This window comes from Equus przewalskii, chromosome 4 (genome assembly GCF_037783145.1).
Source record: "Equus przewalskii isolate Varuska chromosome 4, EquPr2, whole genome shotgun sequence".
Classification (NCBI taxonomy): Eukaryota; Metazoa; Chordata; class Mammalia; order Perissodactyla; family Equidae; genus Equus; species Equus przewalskii.
The window spans coordinates 44,523,326-44,550,527 of NC_091834.1; the positions used below are offsets into that span (position 1 = coordinate 44,523,326).

Consider the following 27,202-nt stretch of genomic DNA (forward strand, 5'->3'; position numbering starts at 1 on the left):
GGATCCCGGGTGCAGATGTGGCACCACTTGGCACCCATGCTGTGGTAGGTGTCCCACATATAAAGTAGAGGAAGATGGGCACAGATGTTAGCTCAGGGCCAATCTTCCTCAGCAAAAAGAGGAGGACTGGCAGTAGTTAGCTCAGGGTTAATCTTCCTCAAAAAAAAAAAAAAAAAAGAATGAAAGGGAAGTCAGAGAGATTTAACGTGTAAGAAGGTACTTGATGCACTGTTGCTGGTTTGACGATGGAGAGGGCAACATGACAAGGGAGGGAGGGAGAATTAAAGAGGCAAGACAGGCTTCTGACTGACAGCTGGCAAAGAAACGATCACCTCAGTCCCATAACCACTCGTAATGAATTTATTCAACAACCTGAATGAGTTTCGAAGATTCACCGCTGGAACCTCCAGAAAGGAACACAGCCCCGCCAACACCTTGACTTCCACCTGTGACACTCTGCACAGAGGAACCAGCCAAGCAGAGGCACCTGGACTTCTGATCTAAAGAATCATGAGATAACAGATTTGCGTTGTTTTAAGAGGCTAATTAGTGTTAATTTGTGATAGTAGCAATAGAAAACTACTATGATGGCCTACTATGATGGTCGTTGGACTTTGACATGTGAACACTAAGAATAAGCCCAACTTTTCACATCTCAGCAAGAGCTTCCGGTAGGAGCCCAGGTTGGGGCTGCATGAAGGATTTCAGAGCATGCTGGTGCTGTTGGTTCACCCCCTTACTCTGGTGGGCCCTTGTGAGGAAAGCTAATTTTGGTAGAGCCTCTAAAACTGTTGTAAAAACTTTTCTGACAATAGTTATGAGCTCATGTCAACATTTTATTACAATTTTGCTGCAATTGAAAAGGCCTCTAGCAGACAATTCAGAGATTTCTCTCAGTAGTGATATTTATTTTAAAAAAAAGAAAAAAAATAAAAGAGTGGTTCAATAATCATGGATGGACCAGACAGAAAGGGAAATGAATATCTTGTTAAAGGTCAACTGACAGTCAATTGGGTTACTAGTTTCCCAAAGAGTCCTAAAAGCAATTAAAATCCATCAGAATATTGCTTAAGCATTTTATCAGGAATGCTAATTCCTTCTCAGACATAAATTGTGAATTATATGACACTGAAGGTTCTGTTCAAGTCAAGGGTCGGAGTATTTTGCATTTGCAATGCTCTCTCCTCCCCTCTTTAGAGTTAACTCTTACTCGTATTTCATATCTTGTATCATCTCTAACTTCCTCACAGACACCTACTGTGACCTTTCTGACTAATGCCTGGCTCCCTAGTGTGCACTCACAGTGTGCTTCATGCCTGCATAACTGTTGTTACACTTGCAATTTTACATTTGCTATTTTGATTATTTAAATAATGCCTCTTTCACTTACTAGACTTTAAACTCCCCCTGGGCAGGGGCTATGACTATTTTTGTGCATTACCAGATCCGCAGTGCTTAGCAGTGCTGGCCACATAGTAAGTACCCAGTAAATATTTTTAGATAAATAAACGAGTACTATACCATTTAAATATGGTAAAACATATGAATATCCTTGACAAGAAAATTGAGCTGCTTCCTTTCACCCGTGGTTTGTTACCATTTGGGAGGACCAGTGAGATTGCAGTATGAATCTTTGAGAACAATCGCTCTAATTCACAATATTAAAAAGAAATTTTGGCCCGATTTAGATAAGCTTTGTTCTAGTGAGAAACTGGCCCATTTTATAGTTGGAGAAAATTTGGCCTTTAGCAAGTTTAGTGAAATCAAATAGAAAATCAGAGGTGAGATTACATTCTTAGGTTTCTCATCTATTATTTTAATAAATGGACAAGCACCCCTGGGAAAAGAAAATAACTTCTTACATCACCAGGTAGCAACTGCAGGATGGCGATAGGAATGGGAGTTCGTCTTCATGGTTGTAAATCGGATTACATACCTAGGTCTTCTACAAGGCTCATGTGTGCAAGGAGGATTTTGTGACACTCTTTGTTTTAGTGGCTTTCTAGCCAGGATGTGAAATATTCATTTAGCCCACCGTGCCTTCTCCCTTTCTTCTACACACTCCATTCTTCTGGTCACCTACTTATTCTTTTAGTAAATAGCTGTAAAATACCATGGCGGTTAGAAAAATCTCTTTGTAAATGTTTTTCTTTGCTTCTTTAGCCAGGAGCCAAAAATATCATGTGTTTCTGTTTTTGGAGTGTAACAAAAAGAGCTTCTGAAAAATACGGATGGTGTAGCTGAGATAGGATGGCAGTATTTTTTAGAAACACGTTTTCATAGAACCAGATGGTCTAGTATATTCTCAAACAAATATGTCACGTATAATTTGATGAATACCTTCCAAAGGAAAATAATTTTTTCGGGAGATAACAGATGGTATCAGTCAAAAGCATATCGAGACACTTTAAGAAAAACTTGATGGCTCAAGTGATTTAACGAACAAGATTTTCTCCAATGTTCCAAGCATGTTTTAGGGGATAAAATTTGTCATCTGCAAATAATTCAGCCTCATTTCCACACTTTACTCCGTGGAGAATTGAATGCAACCTGTTTTATATGCTGCCTATAAAAATGGTGAAAATTCCAAAGCTGTTTTCTGGCTCCGTTCTTCAAGTGTCTATTATATTATGCTTAAAGAACAGAAAGAACTTATCTAAGTGCATTAAAACAATAAATAGTTTTAATACAAAAATACTCAAATATAAAAATATTTTAATAGGGCAAACTACTTTTTCCCTATGGAGGTCTAAGTTTATAGTGAACTTTTGCTAGTGCTTTTCTGAAGGTTGCAGACATATGAACATAATAGAAAAAAAAGAATTCCGAAGCTGCAGATATGGATTATTAAGGAACACTTAGAGTATGGGTTATTTAGTTTGCTCTTGTTTTTGGCAAATGATACTGTAGCAGGGCCGTGGTTCAGAAACCCAACATACTGCTATGTTGATAACAATATATAATGACATACACAAGCATGGGAGGTAGGCGGTACAGTGAAAATCAGAATGTTAGCTTTCTTCATGACTCATATCTATATATAAATGGAAGTTGGACCGTATAATTTATTGCTTTACGTGTGATGTGTTTGTGAGTAAAAGGGGCACTGATTGTGGCTACGAAGTGATTGTAGATATAAACTGGGACTGTCCAGGGAAAATTGAGATAATATATTCTTCGCAGGTGTACACAACTAGCACCATGATAAATGAGTCTACTGCTTTCTGACTGGCATGATTTAGAGAGTGGCCACATGTTGGCCACTTTAGACCTGGGTAGGTGGCTAACGCCAATTTTTTTTATTATTTAGAACATCATTCCTGTTTCGAGACTTTTTTCAACGTTATAGGCTTGTTTTCAAGCCCATTTGCAATTCTATTTCTTAACATAGATCTCAAACAATTAAGCAAGTGTGTGTTTGTTTAAATGTAATGGGGTTGACATTCTGCTTACAAGTATAATGTAACAGATCATGGGAAAGCAACAATTCCACTGTAACAAATTTTTAAAAACTAGATAAATTCCGAAATTATGTTTTAAAGATTTTGGATTGCTATGTCAGTAAGAAGGATAGATGAAATAAAATCCCAGAGAGGGAAGAGCTTTTCCTAGATGACTTTATGATTGCCAGCCATTTATTTCTCTGGGAGCCTTTACTTACCCAGTCCAGGAGGAAGATTGGCCTTAGTCTGAACAGAGGGATCCTAATGAGGGCAAAACTGGAGCATTTTTTTTTAATTGAGATATAATTGGTGTATAGCATTGTGTAAGTTTAAGGTGTACAACATTTTGATCTGATGCATTTATTTTGCAATAAGATTGCCATTGTAGCATTAGCTAAACACCTATGTCATACCACATAGTTATCATTTCTTCTAGTGGTGGGGACAATTAAGATCTAGTCTCTTAGCAAGCTTAATATTTATAAAACAGTTTTGTTGTATACACAGTGATGCACCGCATAACAAAGTTTCAGTCAACAATGGATAATATATATGATGGTACCATATAGCCCCAGTGTGTAGTATGCTGTATCGTCTAAATTTGTGTAAGTACACAGTCTGAAATATTCGCACAATGATGAAATTCCCTAACAATGCATTTCTTAGATAGTATCCCTGTCATTAAGAAACAGATGACTGTAGTCACTGTACTGTGCATTAGATATCCGGGACTTATCTACTAGTTGTAAGTATGTATCCTTATACACCATCTCTCCTATTTCCCCACCCCCAGTGCCTGGTAACCACCATTCCAGTCTCTATTTTTTCGAGTTTGGTTAGTTTTTTGAGTTTGGTTCTTTCGACAATTGTCTAAGATAGTATGATTGATTGAATCTAGACAGGATTCAAAAGTACAGTTCTTTTTTCCCATGAGACATAGCTTGGAGACTAGGTCAAGACTTTCAAAAGTCAGGTGAAATTTCTTGCAGTTTCTTGTGCTTAGAGATGAGCCCCTGCTGCAGAGAAGAGGCTTAACATGGTCAGTTACCACATCAAAATATTTGACACATCACTATACTTGATATATATTTGAAATAGTGTGGAGCAGGAAACTATAGAGCTAAGCTCAAAATCTGTGAAGGACAGAATAGAATCTCCCATGGTTTTTCTGGACAAAGGAGACAAAGATCTTCCAGAGTCTAAAGCAAAAGTCCAGAATGCCCATACCCAAGGAACATTTTTGAACTAATGGTGGACTACATTTTACTAAAACTACAATCTAGACCTGACTCAGTTAAATCCCTGACTCAGTTAAATCCCAGCCTTTCAACTTATTTGCTAAGAGGCGAAAAGAATAACCTTTCTTTGGGGAAAATAACATTATCAGCAGGTGCTACAATTATTTTTTGCACAATATCAAACATACCATAAAAATTTTGAGAATATGAAAACATAAGACCGTATGACCAATCAGCAAGAGCAAAAATAGGCAATAAAGACAGACCCCCAGATAATCCAGGTATTAAACATGGCTAACAAAGACTTTAAAATAAATATTTTAAATATGCCAAAAAATACAAGAAAAGATGAACAAAAATGAATGAAAAGACTGTGAATTTTAACATAAGATGAGAAGTTACAACAGAGAATAACAACATTTAGAAGTAAAAATACAATATCTGAAACTAAGAATACTTCAGGTGGTTTAACACAAAACTGTATACAGTGGCAGATTGTGTACTTGAAGGCAGGTCAATAGAAAGTAAACTAAAGTAAAGACAGAAAAAAAGAATGAAAGGAATAAATCAAAGCACAAGGGACGCAAGATGCAAGAAAAGTTCTAACATACATATGCTTAAGGTTCCAAAGGTCGAGTTGAGAGAGAATCAAGCAGAAGCATTATTTGTAGAGACAACATCTGGAAATTTTCCAAAATTGAAGGAAGATAACCACCCACAGCACAAGACATTCAGTGAACTCTAACCAAGATAAGTACAAAGAAATCTAGGTGTAGGCACATGATATTAAACAGCTGAAAACTAAGGTATAAAAAAAAGCTTAAAATCAACCAAACCCACGTTATCTTTAAAGTAGCAGCAAGAAGGCTAATGAGTAACTTTTTGTTAGAAACTGTGGAATCCATACAACACTAGAATGATATTATGATATTTTTGAAGAGCTGAAAGGAGAATAATGACCAATATGGAATTTTATACACAGTAAAAATATCCAGGAAAAATGAATGTGCTAGATGCTATGCCTTATCTCAGATTGTATCCTATGACAGACAAAGGACATTAATGGAAAATATGGTGAAATATGAATGAAGTCTGTAGTTCAGGTAATAGTAGTGGTAGCGTGTTAGTTTTGAATTGTGAATGGTCCTATCAAACGCAACCATTAGGGAGATCTGGGGGTAGGCTATAAGGAGACTCTCAGTACTATCTTTGCAACTTTTATGTAAATATAAAATTATTCAAAAATGAAAAAAATTTAAAAAATAAAAATGAAATAAAGAAGTTCTCAGATAAAATCTGAGAGTATTTGTCAACAGTAGAAGTAGACTACCAGATGCTAAAGGAAATTCTTTATACTACAAGAAAGTGATTCCAAATGGATGCATAAAATTATAGGGAGAAATAAAGGGCAACGGAAGTGTAAGTGTATGAGTGAGTAGTAAAGAATATTGATGTTTAAAACAACAATAATAATATCTTTGTGGTTTATAATATCTGTAAATGTAAAATATATGATTATAATGGCATAAATGTTAAGAGGCTTGTAAACAGAGTTAAATTGTAAGGGTATTGCATTGTTTGGAAGTAATAAAATTACTATTGTTAGGAGCATTGTACAAAGGCAAAGATGAATATTGTAATCTCTAGGGTAACCTAAAAAGTAGAGAAACAAGTGAAAAGAAGAAATACAAGGAAGTAAATTAAAAATTTGATAAATTCTTTAAAAAGCAGGAAAAGGTGAAAAAAGGAACAAAGATCAGATGGAGCAAAGAAAAAAGATTACTGAGATGTCGTTAAATGCAACCACATTAGTTATTACATATAAATAGATTAAGTACTTTTTAAAAGACAGATGGATTAACAAAACAACATTCAAATACATGCTGTCTAAGGAAATCCATTTTAAATATAAAAATAGATCGAAAATAAAAGGATGAAAGAAGATTTGCTATATAAATGGTAACAAAGAAATTCAATGTGGCTCTAATAATATAAGGCAAGGAAGACTTTACTGCAAGAAACATTGAAAAATATAAAACAGATATTTCATAATGCCAAAGGGTCAATTAGACAAGAAGCCAAAACAATCCTAAACCTATATGTATTTAATAACATAGCCTCAAATATATATAAAAACTGACAAGATTAACTATGATTGTGGATTTGTCTATTTCTCACTTTAATCCTGTCAATTATATTCTTGATCTTGATCTTGATCTGGATAGTGGTTGCATTTAACATTTGTGTACTATATATATGTTACATCTCAATAAAAAAGTTTATAAAAATACATTGTGGGCCAATTTTCCAGGTAAAAATGTTTAATATGGTGTATTTCTTTTATATTTTACCAAATCCGTGAGACTGAATACTGAATAGTCCTATATTAGAAGTTGCGACAGTGTTTAAGTGATGTTTAATGGAACAGAAAGAACACAAAACTCATCATAGTCATAAAGACATTGTGACACCCATGTATGTAAGGTTCCATTGAGAAATATGGATTAAATTGCATTTAAGATATTCCTCAGGAAATACATGATCTTTATAAAAATTGTGGAAACAAGATATGATCATAAATATTGCTAGATCTAGGAAAACCAACAAATAATGGCTACACTTTGAGGAAGTTTTAGATAAGTAAGTTCTAAAATTAGTATTTATTTATTTTCTGGCATTGTGCTAGACAATGCTATTAGGGTAACATATTCTAGTATCCATTATGTTCTTTAAGAAACTTCCATTTCATTCAGTTGACAACTTTCTAAGATATTAATGACCTGTATTTTCCAATATGAAACACTTGTATCTACTGGTAGTTAATAGTTACCATATGCTTTTTCAAAGTTTTTGCTAATGATAACTTAGACAGGAATTTGGAAAAGTACTATGAGAAATCTCTGCAGTGTGTACTTTATTCTAAGAGCTCTACAAAGTGATTATGAGTCTTAGAATCTTTAAAATATTCATGTAGTTTTTGTTTACTATGTTTTATGAGTATTACATACTCAGGAAGCAACTGGGGTACAGTTGTAGTGCTATACTAGTTGTGGCATTTGCAGGATTATAATTGGACTTAGAGGATAGGTGGGATTTATAGGAAAAAAGATAAAGTTACCTTATATGAGAAGAAGAACTAATAACAGTATCATAGTGAGAAAGAAACAAAAATATGAGATTCCTTATCTAAAACTTAGATGTTTGTGTAGAACTTGTATTTTGCTGCCTAGTTTCTTCTTCAGGAATGAAGAACTTATTCCCTCAGCTACAGCATAAACAGCTGACAGACAACTCTCAGCTGTCAGCTCCTTTTGGGATTGTCTCAGTTGAAGAGAATCACATAGCCCAAGGTCATGCCCCCTTCCAAGGAAACATGTATCCAATGACTGGTTAATGAGTTTGTATAAAGGCTTGGCCCCCTTGCTCTAACTCTAGACAACTCTGAGGGGTCATCCCAGCTCCAGAACATCCTATAGGGTTGACTGAGTTCTTCACTGAGACTACATTGCATCCTAACTTCTCTTTCTGTCCAATCCTTCTTTCTTTTCTTTCCCCCAAGAGCGTTGCTTTCAGGAGAAAAGCTAATGTCAGTCTCAGAATTTGCTTTCCATGAGGGTAATTCTTTTTTTTATAAGTTTCAACTTGTTCTTTTACTAAGTTGTAGGAAATTAGGAGAAGCTTGTTCATTACTTGGGACAAAGTGGAAAACTGTGTCTCTACCTTTTGAGGTGGGAGGAGATGCCACTGGAAACCTTTGGAGGCCATTAGTAGTCACTGGAGACCATTAGCAGCAGAGCCAGGGGCATTGAAGCTTAAAAAGAGGGCCAGGGAAAAAGGGCGTGAGAGAGCTGCTTCAGATATGTGACAGTGCACCTGCAAACCTTAGAAGAAATTGGTAGATGCTTGAGGATGGATACGCTCCTGTGCAAGTGTGTAGAGACTGGTTTATTGTAACACTATCTTATGATCACAGGCTAGTGAGGTCTAGTATTCACAGTATATCAGTCTTGGTGAAGAATGGGTTTGGAAGGTAAGAGGAAGTGGAAGAATAGTAAGTGGTATGTTAGAAGTTTCCTGAAGCTCTTGAAAAAGACTGACAGATTTCATTTTTCTCTCCTTAGATAGTTTATTGACAGTGGGCTTGAAAGGGTGATGCAGTTAGCACGTACAGACACCACCACTCACCAATGTCACAAGGGAGGCAAGAGTGAAAAAGCAGTGGATCTCTGGATGAGGCCCTCTCTTCAAGAGTGATGAGTGTGGGAGGAAGTGGAGGCCTGGAGTGTTGAAGGAAGTGTGATGAGCAAGTTGTATTTCTTTTTTCTTTTTCCTGGAATATAGAGGGAATAAACCACTGAAAATAGGTAGAATTACTATAAAAAGGAATTATAATAATTAGAGGTAGGGAATGCCTTAAAAAGTGAAAAGGTGAAGGTTGGGAGTCTCATAATAAAAATGACCCATGCCATTTATTTCACAGATTAATTGTGGCTTTTTTTTTTTTTTAACAAGGAAGTGTTTCTATTCAAACATGATATTGAGCATCTCAGAAATGACCACAAAATTGTTTAATAAGAGTCTAATAGATTCCTAGCAATGTGTTTGGTATACAGAGGAAGTAAAGCTACAGTCTTTGCTCTTGAGAGGAAATAAGGTTTTCTTGTATAGCAAGAGTTATAGAAGAACATAATCCAAGGCAATACACTTATTGAAATATGAAAGATGGTGATGTGCCAATGCAATTTCCCAAGTTCATAGACAATTAAATTGGAGATTAAATGCTGGTATTTTGTTTCGGATAAATTTTTATGCTGACTTCTTTCTAGGAATCAGAAGGCTATAAGATTGATGTTGGTAGTTTAAGCCTTTGTTCAAAGTATCTGAAACTTCATCGATATTAGATGATCTATTAGGTTATTATCTTACTCTCCACCAAGCATGTCATGGAAAATTATTCATTTTCAAGAGAAATATAGACATCAAGTGTTGATATCTTTCGTTTTCATTTTGAGAAGAAAGATGTTGAGGTTGTGTGATTTCTGAAAGCTGTTGATTAAGAAGATTTTCCTTAGTATTTAGTTTTTAGACTACTCCCCTTCCTGGTGATTCTCCATACTTCCTGTGGTTTGTAAATCAATAGCTTTGGTCTAGCATCCTAGAGAGCTTGTTGCCCCAGGTCTGTCATCTTCTTCTCTAAGGTGTTGATTCATGCTCTTGAGATCTCCTTCCTTTTTATTCTTTTGTCTCTAGAGGGCTAGCACTCTAGTAGGGTAGAATTAAACACTGTTTACAAACCTGGTTTTAAAGAATTTACTGAGCTCTCTTGAATTCTCTAAAGAAACAAGATTCTATATATTCCACTATGTTCTATACATTGGTCAAAACTCTGGACTGCTAACTTCCCACAGCTCAGGATGCCGTTCTAGGGTTTACAGGGGATAACCTAATATTGTTTTCTGGAAGTCTTCTAGATTTGGTATCCCATTGACTTGGCATCTACCGCCAAATAATTTTCATTGAATATTCATTCATTAGAGGAGTACACGTATATTTAGATCCAGGAATCAGCTTGGGCATCCTATCTTTGGATGTTGGATAGGATGGCTAGTGGGCTGGAAAGGATGCAAACTTGAATTACAGGGTAATAAGAAAAGTTATCTTATTGACTGTACTAAGAATAACTTGAGCATTTAAAAGGGCTCAGAATAAATTTGTAAGCCTGTTTCCTTTCTTCTATTACTTAATATAATATCTTAAACATTTTCTTGTCCACAATTCCCGGTGTATGATCATTCCCCCTGTAGTCAGAGAATTCCACGCTGCCTTGGGCAGAGTTAAGATTGTTATAATAGAAGTGCAAAGAGAAGGAATCAATGGCTGTTCACTTTTTGACTTCTAAAATAGGCTTTTGAAACTAACATCAAAATCAATATTTTCAAAAGCTAAAGATTTTGCTTTATAAGAACTGAGCTTGATTGAATGAAAAACAGCCTCTTGAGAATCAAAAGGGAAGACTCTGAAAGAAGCAGGCACAGACATTAGGACAATAGCAACAAATTGGAAAGAGAGCAGAGAGGGGTCCAATGACCCCACCCTCTGGGACACTAGACAAGCAACAACTGGTGTATCAGTCAAGAATTGTGTTTGGTTGCATGTAACAGAAACCAGCCAAAGATGCCTTAACCAAGCATGGGTTTATTTAAAAAGAAGTCCCTTTAAAGGCATTCTAGGCTGGCACAGAAGCTCTGTGATATCCATACTCAGGGCTCTACCTTTCTGTTCTGTTATCCGGTTATCTCTAGTTGGCTCTCATTTACATGGTGATTTCATGGTCACAATATGAGGGCTCCAGCCCCACATCTGTGTCCTAGATAGACAGAAAGAGAAGAGGGAAGCAATGAGGAGGAAAAGTAAAGCAAAACACTCCCAGAAGTATGCTAAGGTATTATAGACCAAAGATGGCTCTGCTACTCTTAGTTGTAAAGGAGTCTGGGAAATGTACTTTTTTTAAGTGGAGTTTCCCCAAGGAAAGAATTACATCAAGTTGAGGGTGAAGGAATGGAGAGTTGGATGGGAAATAAATTGGGGGGATATTAGTGAGACCTGAGACGTGAGTCCTCCCTGAGGGTACTACATGGAGAAAAGCTGAGTGAATATCATTGTGCCAATGCCATAAGCTTCATGTAGTCTGTGAAAAGAATCCTCGTTAATTGTTCTTTTTGGGCTCAGGGAAAGCCTTCTATTTCATCCTCCTAAAGCTTTTATAAGATGTATTTGAATTGCCTCCTTTGGAACTGGGCTTTTCAATGGTCAGAAACTCAGCCTCAAAATCAACTGTGGGTTTCATGACACTTAAAGATGAAGGCCAGGATAGAAGGGAAGACAGCTCTCACTCTTGAGCAGGACTGCATAGGAGCAAAATTTCCTCCTGGTCATCACTTTGCTAACGATTTATGCACAGTTCTTATAAAAGATCTCTTCTGTGATTTAACATGTTTTCTAAAACTCTTTACATCTTGAATTTCAGTTTTAAGAAAATTTTAGAGATTAAAAAAATTTGGAAGAGGAAAAAAACCCAAGGGGAATTCTCAAATAAAGCTGTGCCTGAGGTTAATACTGCAGTAAATTCAAGAGACTTCCACCAACTAGCCTCACTATAAAAGCACTTAGAAATATTCTTGGACAACTTTTGGAAATCACCTTCATCATTGCTTTTAAACTTTGGGTCTGCATGTGCACTTCCCATTACCTTTGTTTGATTTATATTGATATCAAAGTGGTTACACTTCTATTGTGGGGACTTGCGGTGATGGATGTGCATGTGCTCACCATTTTTTTAAGAGTGTTGGGCAAACAAAACGTTGCCTTTCACAGACTATTGTGGGAGAACACATTGTAAATAAGTAATGCCTCGAAAAAAAAGACGGGAAAAAAGAATGTGTAGATTTGGATAAATATAAACCTTTTTTATTTGACTTCCATAGTTTCAGAAGAGAGAGACCAGATATTTTTCCTCCCCCCAAAATGCATTAGGTGGATACTTCCAGTGGTGTGTGCTTTTATTATGCTATTCATTTGATTCATGATTCATAAAGCACCTTTGTACAAAAGTTGGCCAGTGTCTAAGCCAGCACACTGCCTTTTAAGATATGCTTTGGCCATAATTCTCTGTGCTCTGACTAGAGCAGCAGCGAACACCAACAGGATTTAAACTCAGAATCTTTAAAGTAAAATTTGATAAAGAGAAGTTTACCTAAAATATTGTTGGTAAAAGTAAAAGGAAGACCCAGACTAGCAAAAAAATTTAAAAAAAAAGAAAGAGAATCGTTCTCTTTTGGAGCTATATTTTGTAAGGAAAAATGGTCAATCTTTTCATTTTTGCTATAAAGGTATTTTTCCCCACCCTGAGAAAAAAATAGTGGTATCATCGTGGAAAAGAGTAGTCAGGTGTCATTTTATTTTTAACTGGAACCAGAATACTGTGATTCTGATTAGTAATTGCAAGTTATGGCAAAGTCTGAGAACTTCATTTGAGCCAGGGGTGCATATGGACTTTTAGGGGATGGGGCGTCTGCCTGTTTATATTCTTCTTGATGTAGTTCCGGGAGTGTTGGATTCCAACAATCACAGACGACTCTGCTCTCCATTTGTTTTGATGAGCAGAGCAGTTCGTGCAATCCTGATAAATTCTTTAAATGGTTTTCTTTATTTAATGGGCTTTTACTCTTTTCGGTAACATAATCAGAGGGGTAAATAATAATGGTTAGAGCAGAATGAAGCAGTGTAGCCAAGGAGAGAACTCACTATTACTCTTAGCTTTCTCTCCCATTAGAGCTAAAAGCTTTAAAATAAATGTTTTTTTAGAAATTACTTAAAATTCTCCTACTGACAAAAAAAAAGACCTCTTTGGGGGTTTAAGTTCCATATTAAGCGTATATTCAAAAGCTTTAAATATGTACTAAGGTGTGACTAAGGGAGGAAACATTTTATGTTCAGCACAAGCAAAATTCTTTGGATCCTATATCTAGAGTTCTGGTTAGTAGTTGACATTATTGGTGAAGGATAAGAAATTAGAATTTCATACATTCTACTCTGTTTTGCTAGAGCCTGTTAGGAAGTGCTGCCTCAGCCTGTCGCCTTTTCTCTCTGTGGAAATCATACAATCTGGGGCCTTTGTGATTAGCATGAGAGTGGCTATTTTCTTTATTCTTTTTTTTCAAAAATAATAACCACTCAAATAATACATAAGTGGCATTTTTACCTTTTAATTTTTACAACAATACCTTACGGTAGTCCGAGTATGTGGTATTATTCCCATTTTGCAGATGTGTATGAGCTCTTACCATTTGAAAAGGTTAGCTGACTTACTCACAAGCCTAGGACATCCTGTAGCTAAGACTAGAATGTCCTAAAGTCTGTCGTCTCTTCTTGCTGTTAATATTGTATGGCTTTCCATACTGGCAAGATTGGATGACCTCCAGAAATTCAGCTGGGCCAATGCCCAAGATGTCCGCACAATTGGCTTGATTTTCAGCATTGGTTGAGCCCAGCTGCTCACTCACCAATCTGGGGGTTGGGGAGATCAACTGAAAGAGAGCAATCTGACTCCTGTCTGGAGCTCTCTCCCTCTCTCCTATAGCCCTGGCTGTTTGAGAGTAGGGATTCTGTCTTTTGTGGTAATTTTATGTCTGGCAAGGGTTCTAAATACTTGTAGAAAAAGAGAAAGAAGAATTTACCTATCTCTGTAGTGCTCAGATCATTCAGCTGTGGATAAACAATGCCTAATTGCTTGATGATCGCTGTGAGGAATAACCAAATCACACATGATGCCAAAGAGCAAAGATAACAGCAATTATATAATATCTAGTTAAATGTACCATTCAACGCTTTTGCCTTCCCTGTCCTGAAGCTGATGTGTTGATAAAAATGACTTCCTGTTATAAGGTGTTAATTTCAGAAAGAAATGTTCTATATTTGGGGGATATTTTCTATTTGCTTAATGAGGTGCTAATATATATAAAAGAAATTAAGAAAATCTCATTAACGAATCTCAAAGAATAATATTTTGCAAATAGTAATACTACCTAATAGTACCATCTCAGAGTTAGAAGGGTCCTTGGATGATTCTAGTATCCTACCTTATGTGTGAATTCCCTCTACAACATCCTGAATGCACTATCTCCAGCCTCTACCTGGATCCCAATATGGAAAAACCATTTTCTTACAAGAGTTGATCCGAGAGTTGGATTTCTCTAATTGTTACAGTTCTTTCTAATAACTGAAAACCAGCTCCATCTCGTTTCCACTCATGCTGCTAATCTTTTTTTTTTTTTTTTTTTAGTAAAACAGCTCTGAATTTTTTGGGCTGGCATTTAAAGTTAAATTGAAAAATCAGCATGTGGTATAGGTACATGAGTGTTTAAATATACTCTATGAATTGTCCTTTGAACTGGATCTTTCAAGCAATGCAAAAGGGGTAAATAAAAGTATTGAGAGTACTTCATTTTTTCTCCAGGTTTGTTCTGTTTTTAAGTAGCCCCATCACACTATTTCACCCATCTAAGTGAAATGGGGATCTTGGTTTTAGACTAAACTGGAATTCAAACGTGTGGGCATGATTGCCCTCTGACGGTTGGGTCTATGAGGAGCTTATTTGGATTAAAAAAAAATTGGAGGGGGGTGCTTAGGAAAAAAGTGGTTTGTTCTGTTTGGGCACCTGACAAAGGACTTGAGATGCAGACAGTAGCATGGCCTTTGCCTGCCACGCTGTCCTTCCTGAGTCTGTGGAGCAGCAGCCTGAAGGTAGAGGAACTCTGCATGAAGCGCTCCATGAGATGTAGAGAAGGCAACAGCGCTTTGGCTTTACTGCAAGTTACAAGGGGCAACCTGAATCAGGGAGATAGGCAATCTCTGAGTCCCTGGGGGTTTACTGCTCTGCGTGGTGGCACTTTTGGTCTGAAAAAATTGCACTGGATGGAGTTAAAGAGGCAAGAAAGATTTTATTCAAGACTACTGTAATAGAGGAGAGAGATTGACCACAACTCCACTGAGACACAGGTGGGAGAGTTTTCAAGTGCTGGGGTGAGCTAGTGGAAAGTAACTGGAGGATGTTAGGATGTGGTTCATTCAAGTGTTGGCCAGTTGGCACTTAACAAAGTTAGTTAGCTCCTACCCTCCCACAGACAGGGAGACAGGTGCTCTATCTTTCTTGATGATTATGTTTCAAAGTGATGGCTTCCAGGCCCTCAAGAAAGACATTCATGGGTTGTAAAACTGGCAAGAGGCTTGGAAAAGATTTATATCTCAAAGGGGTGGAGAAAGAGTTTATAATTGCAAATTTTCTAAAGTAAAAGCTCTAAAAAAGGGAGATGAGGGGCTAGAGTAAGGAGAAGCTTGTCTAAGCTTTGTCAAGCTGAGAGAATGTGAAGGCCATCCTGGTCAGACATCAGTATTCTTATGGAATACAGCCATATCAGTGGCACTGGGAGGCACTGCCCTCCAGTGGTTTCAAGGCAGTGGGCATCATGACAAGACAGGGGTGGGAGACTGTGAGAGAACAGATCATAAGAACTAGTGAGATACCTCTGGGACTCCCAGCAGCACAGGGAAGGATTTGCAAAGGGCTGAGAGTGTGTGAAATGTAGAGGCAAGACTAGTGAAATTTGAGTCATTGCCATTAGTGAGGTCCCACAGATAGCCAGTGACTGACAAGGGCTGGGGAAAAAGAAGTTCAGACTGACTTTGAAAATTACTACACCCTTTAATCCAGGGGTACGTGTACTGTGACATCTTGCTGCTTTGTCCTTTTTTTTTTTTATTAAGGTTATGAAAGTTAACATCCTTGTGAAATTACAGTTGTACATCATTATTAGTCATGTTGTAGGTACACCACTTCACCCCTAGTGCTCTCTCCCCACCCCCATTTCCCCTGGCAGCCACCGATCAGTTCTCTTTGTCCATATGTTAACCACCACCTATGAGTGGAGTCATACAGAGTTCGTCTTTCTCTGTCTGGCTTATTTCACTCAACATAATACCCTCAAGGTCTATCCATGTTGTTGTGGATGGGATGACTTTGTCCTTTTTTATGGCTGAGTAGTATTCCATTGTATATATATACCACATCTCCTTTATCCAATCATCAGTTGCTGGGCACTTAGGTTGGTTCCATGACTTGGCTATTGTGAATAATGCTGCGATGGACATAGGGGTGCATGGAACTTTTGGAATTGCTGATTTCAGGTTCTTAGGATAGGTACCCAGTAGTGGGATAGCTGGGTCAAAAGGTATTTCTATTCTTAACTTTTTGAGGAATCTCCATACTGTTTTCCATAGTGGTTGCACCAGTTTGCATTCCCACCAACAGTGTATGAGGGTTCCCTTTTCTCCACAGCCTCTCCAACATTTGTCACTTTTGGTTTTGGATATTTTTGCCATTCTAACAGGTGTAAGGTGACATCTTAGTGTAGTTTTGATTTTGATTTCCCTGATGATTAGTGATGATGAGCATCTTTTCATGTGTCTATTGGCCATCCGTATATCTTCTTTGGAGAAATGTCTGTCCATGTCCCCTGCCCATTTTGTAATTGGGTTGTTTGATTTTTTATTGTTGAGTTGTGTGAGTTCTTTGTATATTATGGAGATTAACCCTTTGTCGGATAAATAACTTGTGAATATTTTTTCCCAATTAGTGGGCTGTTTTTTTGTTTCAATCCTGTTTTCCCTTGCCTTGAAGAAGCTCTTTAGTCTGATGAAGTCCCATTTGTTTATTCTTTCTATTGTTTCCCTCATGTGAGGGGTTATGGTGTCTGAAAAGATTCTTTTGAAGCTGATGTCAAAGAGTGTACTGCCGATATTCTCTTCTAGCAGACTTATTGCTTCAGGCCTAATCTTTAGGTCTTTGATCCATTTTGAGTTTATTTTAGTAAATGGTGAAAAAGCATGGTTGATTTTCATTCTTTTACATGTGGCTGTCCAGTTTTCCCAGCACCATTTGTTGAAGAGACTTTCTTTCCTCCATTGTAGGCCCTCAGCTCCTTTGTCAAAGATTAGCTGTCCATAGATGTGTGGTTTTATTTCTGGGCTTTCAATTCTGTTCCATTGATCTGTGCATCTGTTTTTGTACCAGTACCATGCTGTTTTGATTACGCTGCTTTGTCCTTTTAAAAAGGGTGTTGTGGAGAGTGGAAATAACAATGGATTGACAGCTAAAAGATCTGAGTTTTTTGGTTTTTTTTAATTGTACCATTCAACAGCTCTGGTTGTCTGGTGGCTAAGACTCGGCATGCCCTGGGTTTGTTTTTCAGTCAGGGAACCACACTACCCATCTGTCAGTTGTCATACTGTGGCGGCTGCCATTGCTGTGATGCTGAAAGTTATGCCACTCATATTTTAAATACCCGCAGGATCACCCATGGTGGACAGGGTCCAGAAGAGTCTTCTAGACTAAGACAAACTAAGAAGGACCAGGACACCCACTTCCAAAATATTAGCTGTGAAAACACCATAAATAGCAGTGGAGCATCGTCTCATATGGCATAGGAAGGTGAGAGGATGACGGAACAAGACTGGGCAGCATGCCACTCTGCTGTACAGTGTCGCTAGGAGTTGGAATCAACTCAAGGGCACTAATAACAACCATTCTCCAGCTAAATGGTCTTAGATGAGTCATTTATATTTCCTTTACTCTCTTATCAGGAAATTGGGGATCATATATCTACTTCTCAGGATTGTTATCAGAATGAAATAATGTACATGACATCCTTTGTTAAAGCACCGTGAACGACAGGTATGATGTCTTTCCGTTGATCTCTAATGTCTCATCCATTACTTAAACACAGCCTTGATATGATCTAGTCATGTCTCTTTAGGACCCTTGTAACTGTTCATAATCAGATTATTTCTCCCTTGCTCTGTTTATGCAAACTTATTTCAGTTCCCATTAATTTAAGCAGAACATACATGTTTTAAATTGAATCTCTCTATTTTGTCTGTCATGCTTTATCTGTCTCCCAGCTCACCAGCTCTTGCACCTAGACTTCCTTTCTACAATACTCTTGTCTCTCGGGAGGTCTTTTGTGATAAACAGAAGTCAACGGGAATTGTACCCCACACATTCCTTCCTGAAGACACCAGTAACTGCTGCCATTTGCTCACCACTGTTAAAACATTTCAGTGTTTGGTTAGTGGTTATTACGTTCTTTACACATCTGTTTAAATCTATTTAAATTACACTACATAGCTGTAAGCTGCTTGACACCAATATCTGTACATAATAAACCAATCTGGTTTATAGAATATCTAAAGAAGCCAAAGAAAAATCTGTACTCTTTGTTAGAAACTGTGGGTGTTGATAAGGAAAAAAACACATTATTTGATGGGAAAGTTAAACATTGGCTCGTCAGAAAAAAAATTCTAACTTCAAAGGAATTGATTATTTTTCCATTAAGTTCTCAGGACAAAAACATAACTATTTCGAGAGGACTATCTAAAGATGAGGTCGCTGTTACTTTGGTAGTTGGCCCTTTTTCTGTAGTAATTTAGTCTGAACAAGACCCGAGTGTGTGCTATTCTTTGGCTTTATAGTCCTCTAACCATAGGCACTGATGGCATTCATGATTATGGATTAAATAGGGCCAACTCTCGTCAGTAATTTGTTAGAAAACTCCCACAGTGATACCTATGGTGCTGCTGAACAACGATGTGGGTAATGTGTTATTTTGCTTTAGGAAAAGCTACAGCATTCCAACATGGGGTTCAATGCCTGGGACTGGAAGCCCCTTCTCTATTTGATGTAAATTAAGCCTTGAGTACACTCTGCCCAGTATTGCAATTAGCATCTGGGGCCTGACCAAATTCTAATTTGTGCAACTGCAGATTACTTACTACTGGATAAGAAATATACTCTGCCATAGTCTTGCTTTGTTATGTAATTTTTCCTGGGGCTGCTAAATCATTGTTGCATTCTGCCACTGTGTGCAGCCAGTGGGCTTTTAGAAATTTCAGCCTGAAAGGCTCTCAAGAAAACATGAAAATCTTTTAACATAAGGTTACCTGCAGGAGACTACTTTTTGGTTTAGTTTTGTGATTGCATTTGAACAAATGTATTTTTCTTTACTCCTACCTAGTGTTTTTCAGATTGATGGATTTTCATGAGAGGTGTTCAGATCTTGTGCTTTCAATTTCATTTTTGGGAGCACACATTTCAGAGTGAGGTATGAAGAGTTATGTGAGATGAATAAATTAAAATATGATCAATTAGACAGCATTTTGCTGACATGAATATTTTTCTGGAAATTTGAAATAGTAGAAAGCTAGTATTCTTAAGTAAGAGAAAATAAAATCTTTGGAAGACACCTCTGGAGAGTCGAATATTTTATTTATAGATGCAATCTTTCACATTTTGAAGAAAGTGTTAATTGAGGTGCAATTGGGTTCTTTGCGAGGTGGTAACACAGGGCTTCTTGGTTTACACAACGGTCAGCAGACTACAACCCAAAGGCCAAATCAAGTCCACCACCTGTTTTTGTAAGAAAAGTTTCATTTGAGCGTGGCCACACCCATTTGTTTATGTTGTTTCTATGGCTGCTTTTATAGACTGTATGGCCTATAAGACCTAAAATATTTACCATCTGAAAAGATTTCTTTCTAGAAAAGGTCGACCGACCCCCTAGTTTACATCATTACCTTTATCTTATGGAATCAGAGCTGTGTGTGCACATCCTCTAAACTATGGGAGGGTCAAACCACGTGTTTGACAAACAGTTAAACCTACGACTTTCCCATGCTTTGGGTTCTGGCTAGATATTATGTCAACCCCAAGCTTCTCTTTCTCTTTCCTTCTTTTCTCAAGTTTCTAGGTCCCAGCTCATATCTGTGACTGTGGCACCAGCAATTTGGGGTTAATAGACTGTAATTGGATTGATGGTGTGGCTTTTTACCAAAACCTTTGGAGTTATCTTTTGAACCTAATGAAAACATTATGTATTTTGCAGTACCTCATATTTTAGGCTGCCCCTTTAGAGCTGCCCTTGTGCTACAGTTTGCTCTTACACTGTAAAGTATAGCAACATATTTCTCTTATCATTGGCCCAAACTGGTCACACATGCTTTCTAAACCTGTAGACTAATTGGCATCTACAGCTGCATTTTGGAATAAGGTTATTCACCTCGGCCTCTCTTGGGAGAACCGTGGACATGTGGATTGGTTATTTTCCTTTTGCCCCTTCAGAGCTACCCAATTCTGTCTATTTTATCTTGGATTTCCCCCAAGAGTAGAGCCTAAGAAAAGGGATACGTGAAGGCAGTTATTTTGAGAAGTGTTGTCAGGGAACAGAAGTCAGGGGACTAGGACAGTTAAATAGAGAAGAAGGTAAAGCTAATCTGAGAGTGGAGTTATTAAGGTTGAGATTCAGTTACTGTTATGGGAAACTGGGGTTTAATCTAGCTGAGAAACCTCTGAAGAACTGTGTAGATCCTGTCTCAGAATTGTTTACTCAAGACATGGAATTGTTTACTCAACGCATTTCTCCACTGCCTTCCAAGCCTGATTGGTCAAGAGTTGCCTCAGGGGCCGCTAACTTCCTCGCATGTACAATTTGAGCATGCTGCAGAATGAGTAAGTAGGCTAGTCTCATTCAAGTCTCTCATGCTGTGGAAGCAAAGGATTCCTGACACACAAAGAGACATGCTGTGTAGCTGAATCAAAGTGCAATTGCTGCAGCTGGTTACCACAGCAACGACCAGAACAAAATGGTGGGCCAAGGGGCTGTAAGATAGGACATAAAAGATGTATGTCTCACTGCCCTTCTCAACCTGCTCCATGTATCAGGGGTCTGGCCTCTGTGCCTAGATCACCTGAGCTCCCTTGCTGTCCAGTTTCTCATTGAGTATTGGTATGAGGAGACATGGCAAGAAATCTGAAGGCAGGAGAACAGAATGGCTGGTGTATTTTCTCCAGCTTCCTCTTTCCTTGCACAGCCTTTGGTTGTAACTCCTACTGAGTAATCCTGCCTCCATGACTCCAGCTCCCCTTAGGTTTTGGTAACGCCATTCTCTGTATAGCAAATGCCACAGCTCCCACCAAGAGGCATTCTCCTGCAGCTACAGCTCCCCCTTGGATTCAATAACCTCTTATCCTTCTTGTCCTTCAGGCCTAGTGTAGGTTTTAGCTCTCTCCTGTTGCTGATCCTTGGACCCTACCAAAATCACTCTAAATAGTTTTTTCATTGAATTTTCATGTATTAAATCCTTTGATTTTGCTTTAATTTTCCACCTAAACAAAATTAGGATTTTTTTAGCAGTAAAGAAAGGGAAGATTTTTGGGATTGGCATCTAAGAGTGTCCATAATCCCTTTTATGAAGGCCAGGACCAACAGAAAGCTTGCCACCAGTGTAATAGCTTCAACACACTTCAAAAAATGGCATAGAGATGAAATTTCTCTTCTGGGACAGCTTTCACCTCCAATAGCCCCTACTTCCATATTTTGGGTTGTTAATGCTGTATTTTAAATTTTCCTTGGATTATTTGTTTCTTCTTATAACATGAATATTTTTTCAATGTAAGGAAGTTAAGCAATATAAAAAGGCATAAATATAAAGTGAAAATCTCTTATAATTCAACTACTCATAGATAAATATTAACATTTTGGTGTATATTCCTTCAAACATTCTTGAATGGGTCTATAAAACAAACCAGTACCTCAATTTTATATTTTGAAGGAGGACACTGTATGCAAACGGATGGAGTGAGAGGAAAGAAGGAGAATTAAGTCACCTTGTTTCTGGGTAAGCACCAAATCTGGATATATCTCTCATTATTCAAGGATGTGCAAACAAGAAAAAAAGGAAATAGAAGAAAAAACTTAAAAAGAATAAATATTTACAGTCCCCCCAAAAAGCCTAACTCAAGAATCTAAGGAAGACAATACTGTTCAAAAATGTTTTCCATGGTTAAATACTTGCAACAACTTAAATTTCCATCATGGGGTGGACATGGGGTGGATAAATGAATTATGGTGGATTCATTCAATGCCACTTGTCCACTAATTCTGACCAGTGTTATTTCGGTGAATGGATGTGATAGCCATTCTATGATGCATGTAAATAAGTGTTTATAAACATGTAAAAAAGATGCTTGTATGAATGCTACTTCTGCATTACTTTGAGAACAGTGTTATCAATTATATGTTTAGAATGAGGTAGAATGTTATAAGACAATATAAAATGATCTTGAAGATATAGTAAGTGAAAAAAGCAAGGCTTATACAAAATGATTTCATTTGTATTGAAAACAGAAAACACAAATATTCATTTACATGTTCATGTATACATAAAACATTTCTGGAAGGAAATGAGAAATTACTAACAATGTTTGATCTTAGGAAAGGGGTAAATATTTGGGAAAAGAGGCATATTTACTTTTAATTACATATATTTTTGTTGTGTTTGATTGTTTTTTTCTCTTCACGTATTATATATTCAACTAGGGAAGATTTACTAGAAAAGACAAATTACATCTTAATTGTGCACTCAACTAACTTCAAGAAGACACAGAACACTGAAATGAGAGAAGAAAGGTGACATAAAAAAGTGAAAAAGGGATTTCTACACAGTTGTATGTATAAAGGGAACTCACAAGAAAAGTTTAAATTGTAAAGAAATTAAAAATGTAATGAGGAATTTTAAATCTACATTAGAAGCAGTACAGATAAGAATCATCTCTACAGAGAAGTAACCAGAAACTTGGAAGACATCTTTCAACAATTCTTCCAGAATTCAGAGGATAAGAACAAAGAGAAGAAACTATCAAAAAGAAGAAGACAAGTGTGAAAGGCAAAGAGCAGAAGCTAAAGAAGCCAGCAGCCTGGAAAAACCAATGGGCACAGATTTAAAAAGTCCCAAGAAAAGCCTCTTCCTTCCAGTCAAAGGACCAAGAAAGACAGAAAACTTTTAGACAATAACCACTAAACTGTAGCCAAACACCTCAGAAATTCTGTGACCCCCACCTCCACCTATACCAGCAAAGTTTGAGTGGGGAGTCTAGACTTTTACCCTTACCAGAATGTGACTAGGTGTATCATGCTTCTTATGAGAGTGACGTCAGGGAAGGCTGAGTAGCGAGCCAAGATTTTGATACCTGCCGGGTAGTAAAGAGGCTCCACCCAGCCTGCTGTGTCAGGGGACACCACATAGCAATCTAGGACTTCCACTCCCTCCCAGCAGTAATGAGGCACCTCTGTCCCTTCTCTTGGAGTAATGTCAGAAGAGGTCTAGTGGGGAGTCAGAGCTTTCATCACTGCCCAGTGGTAAAAAGACCCTGTGCAGTCACCATGATGTCAGTGGAGACCACAATGAACAACTTTACACACATAAATTTGGCAACTTAGATTTATGGAGCAATTCATCAAAAAACCAAATTACCACAATTCACCCAATATGAAATAGAAAATTTTAATAGCTCTGTAACTATTAACGAAGTTGCATTAATTATTTTAAAGCTGCCCAAACATCCAACAACATTTTCACAGAAATGGAACAAAGAACCCTAAAATTTATATAGAACAACAAAAGACCCTAAGAGCCAAAGGAATCCTAAAGAAAAAGAACAAAGCCGGAGGTATCACACTCCCTGATCTCAAAATACACTACAAAGCCATAGCAACCAAAACAGCATGGTACTGGCACAAAAACAGACACACAGATCAATGGAACAGAATCAAGAGCCTAGAAATAAATCCACACATATATGGACAGCTAATTTTTGACAAGGGAGCCAAGAGCATACGATGGAGAAAGGAGAGTCTCTTCAATAACTGTGTTGTTAAAACTGGACAGCCACATGCAAAAGAATGAAAGCAGACCATCATCTTACACCATGCACAAAAATCAACTCAAAATGGATTAAAGACTTGAATGTAACACCCGAAACCATGAAACTTCTAGAAGAAAACATAGGCAGCATGCTCTTTGACATTGGTCTTAGCAGCATATTTTCAAGTGCAGTGTCTGACCGGGCAAGGGAAACAAAGAAAAAATAAACAAATGGGACTACCTCAAACTAAAAAGCTTCTGCACAGCAAAGGAAACCATCAACAAAACAAAAAGACAGCCTAGCAATTGGGAGAAGATATTTGCAAGCCATATATCAGATAAGGGGTTAATATCCAAAAGATACAAAGAACTCATACAGCTCAACAACAAAAAACCCAACAACCCAATTAAAAATGGGCAAAAGATCTGAACAGAGATCTCCCCAAAGAAGATATACAGCAGGCCAACAGGTACATGAAAGCATGTTCAACATCATTAACTATCAAGGAAATGGAAATCAAAACTACAATGAGATATCACCTCACTCCAGTCAGAATGGCTATAATTAACAAGACAGGAAATAGCAAGCATTGGAGATGATGTGGGGAGAAGGGAACCCTCTTACACTGCTGGTGGGAATATAAACTGGTGCAGCCACTATGGAAAACAGTATGGAATTTCCTTAGAAAATTAAGAATAGGTCTACCATATGATCCAACTATTCCACTGCTGGATATTTACCCCAAGAACTTGAAACACAAATGCATAAAGATACATGTACCCCTATGTTCATCACAGCCTTATTCACAATAGCCAAGACTTGGAAGCAACCTAGATACCCATCAAGGGACGAATGGATAAAGGAGATGTGGTATATATACTCGATGGAATACTACTCAGCCATAAGAAATGATGAAATCTGGCAATTCGTGACAACATGGATGGACCTTGAGGGGATTATGCTAAGGGAGATAAGTCAGAAGGAGAAAGTCAAATACCATATGATCTAACTGATAAGTAGAAGGTAAAAACAACGACAAACAAACACACAGCAAGAGAGATTGGATTGGTGGTTACCAGAGGGGAAGAGGGGAGGGAGGAGGGTGAAAGGGGTGATTAGGCACTTGTGTGGTGATGGATTATAATTAGTCTTTGGGTAGTGAACATGATGTAATCTACACAGAATCTGAAATATATTATGATGTACATTTGAAAGTTGTATAGCATTATAATCCACTGTTACTGCTATAAAAACAAAAATTGAAAATAAATAAATGAAAATAAATAAATAAATAGCAAGTATCAGCAAGAGAGTAATATCTACCATAATTTTAAAGTAGTGATTAGTATAAATGATATTTTTAAATATCTGCAACTACTATAATATGTTATAAAAATGTGATTTGGTGACAAATTCATAGATACTGTTGATGTTACTGGGATTTGTTACTTTTATATGTAGTAAAAGGAAGCATTCAATTTCAGTTTGAGTTCAGTGAAAATAAAGACAAGTTTTTTTCCCAAAAAATAAAATAAAATAAAACTCCCCAAACAGAAATGTCCAGGCCTAGATGGTTTTACTGAAGAATTCTACCAAACATTTAAGGAAGAATTAACATCAGCTGTACACAATCTTTTCCAGAAATGAGACAAGGAAGGACTACATCTGAATTTACTTTATAGCACTAGTATTACTCTGATACAAAAAAAAAATTAGACAAAGACAGTACAAAAAAAATAACTACAGAGTAACATCCCTCATGAATTTAGCACAAAATCCTTAACATAATATTAACAAATAGAATTTAGCTAAATATAAAAAGAATTATACATCATGAATAAGTAGGGTTTATTCCAAGAATGCGAGGCTGGTTCAATATTTGAAAATCAACCAAAGCAACCCACCATATTAAAAGCTTAGAGAAAAAAATCATATGGCTATAGCAAGCAATTCAGAAAAAGCATTTGTCATAATTCAATATCCATTACATCAAAAAGCATTTGACATAAAAACACATTCACCACAAAGACTTTCAGAATAAAGAAGAATAGAAGAGAAATTCCTAACTCTGATACAGATCATGTACAAAACCCCTATGGCCAATGTCTTACTTAATTGTGAAAGACTGAATACTTTTCCTGAAGATAGGAACAAGGTAAAGATATCTGCTCTCACCACTTTTATTTAACATAGTGCCAGAAGTTCTAGTTAAAGCAATGAGGCAAGAAAAGGAACTAAAATGCATACAAATCAGAAAGGAAGAAAAAAACTTGTTCCTGTTTTCAGATGACATGATTGTCTACAAAGAAATCCCAAGGAATCTGCACAAAATTAGTAGAGTTGGAAGATATGAGATAGACATATAAAAATCAATTGCATTTCTATATACTAGCAATGAACATGTGGAAACCAAACTTAAAAATAAAATACCATTTAAATTTGCTCAAAAAACCCCAGAAGAAATACTTAAGAGTAAATCTATCAAAACATGAACAAGACTTGAGTACTGAAAACTACAGAATGCTGATAAAAAAAATCAAAGAATATCTAAATAACTGGAGAGACATACTGTATTCATAGATTGGAAGAATCAACATAGTAAAGATGTCAATTCTTCACAAATTGATATACAGGTTTAATGCAATTCCTTTCATAATTCCAGAAATATACATATTTTTTGTATATATACACGAGGTTATTCTAATATATAAATGGTTATGTCAAAGGAACTAAAACAGATAAAACAATTTGAAAAACAATAAATTGGGAGGAATCAGTCTACCCAATTTCTACAGTATCAAAACTGTGTGTTACTGGTAAAGGCACACACACATAGATCAATGGACAGAATAGAGAACCAAGATAAAGACCCACAAGAATATGCTCAATTGATTTTTGACAAAGGTGCAAAAGCAATCCAATGGAGGAAAACTAGCCTTTTCAACAAACGGTGCTGAAACAAGTGGACATCAATAGACAACAAGAGAGATATACCTTTCGAAAACCAAAGACAATTTACTAGTCAAAAATAGAAGTAAAACAAAAAGTATGATCAACATAGCAAAAACTGGAAAAAAAAAGAGAGCAGGCATAAAAGAGTAGACCTACCAAGTAGTAGGCATAAACATATTGTATAAAAAAAGAGAAGAGAATAAGACCAAATATATATATTATGATAATATATTTAAGTGAGTTAACCTTTCTACTAA

The 27,202-nt window shown here is 36.9% G+C and overlaps 1 long non-coding RNA gene across 2 annotated transcripts in view; it reads left to right on the top strand.

The window, feature by feature from the left end:
* The window catches only part of LOC139082803 (uncharacterized), a 103,117-nt gene that overhangs the window by 53,813 nt on the left and 22,102 nt on the right, over positions 1–27,202 (top strand). The window contains exons 2-4 of one of the 2 annotated variants that reach the window (XR_011539055.1): positions 17,879–17,969; positions 21,902–21,967; positions 22,669–25,241. This is a non-coding gene — a long non-coding RNA (uncharacterized lncRNA). Of the gene's footprint in view, positions 1–17,878; positions 17,970–21,901; positions 21,968–22,668; positions 25,242–27,202 lie in introns of those variants that run through there. The other variant, XR_011539054.1, reaches the window with a different exon arrangement.